The sequence below is a fragment of the Schistocerca americana genome, unplaced genomic scaffold, assembly GCF_021461395.2.
Source record: "Schistocerca americana isolate TAMUIC-IGC-003095 unplaced genomic scaffold, iqSchAmer2.1 HiC_scaffold_198, whole genome shotgun sequence".
NCBI classification, from domain to species: domain Eukaryota; kingdom Metazoa; phylum Arthropoda; class Insecta; order Orthoptera; family Acrididae; genus Schistocerca; species Schistocerca americana.
This window is the reverse complement of record NW_025725904.1, coordinates 187,501-188,434: the sequence shown is the minus strand read 5'-3', so window position 1 is coordinate 188,434 and position 934 is coordinate 187,501.

The following is a 934-nucleotide window of genomic DNA, read 5'->3' as shown; positions in this document are numbered from 1 at the left end:
TGGTGCACTGCGTTCCACATCTGCGACATGCGACAGAGGCCGGTTGACAGTCGTTCGCGCAATGGACATCGCATACGTACGGGGGCCACCTTCCACGTGTTCGCGAAGCGTGCACATGTTGTTGCGTGTATGTGGGCAGACATAGTGTGTCGTGACACCTGACACAGGCATGCAACAATCGTTGAATTTGCAAATGGCGATGGACGCCTACGTTTGCTGGTGACGTTATGCAAATGAACAACTGGTAAACCGTTGTGGTGCGGTTGTTCTCGCTAGAGGTGAATCAGTGATGGCGACGATCGGTTGAGCTACCAACCGGTTGTTCCAGCGATACCCACCATGCCCACGAACGTGAATGGCATCTGGGTGTGAAGCGATACGCGGCGGTGGCTGGGTGGGACCGTCCCCGGCCGGTGAGGGGGGGCCTCCCGGCGTGCTGGCCGCGCGGTGCGTGGGCGCACGCGCTACAGCCGGCTGGTGGGGGCGGCCAGTGGCAGGCGCGCCGGCCGACGGAGGCGGCAGGCGGCGCAGCTGCGCGCCGGCGCACCCTGCACGCGGCGCCGTGCGGCCAAAGTAGGTCCTCGCGGGCCCGGTGCGAAGCGCGGTGGACATCTGCAGTGTGCTGGTCCGATTGAGGACTGTGTGCGCTGAGGATGCGCCGCCGCCCGGCGCTCGGCGCCGCGACGCCGTCTGCTGCTCGGTCGCCTCTGCGGTTCTCGCAGGTGGTTTGTATCGCAGCTGTGCGGACGTGTTGGCGCGTGCGCTGTGCTGGGAGAGTTCGCTTCGGCACCCAAGTGGGGCTTTTGTCCTTCTGTGGCGCTGGCGTTGGAGCTGCCGGTCACCGTAGGTGGCGCGTGTTGTCTCCCGCCGGCAATGCCACGACAGCACGCTCCCGGGCCTCTGTCGGCAGCGGCAAGCTCAGTTGGGAGCACGG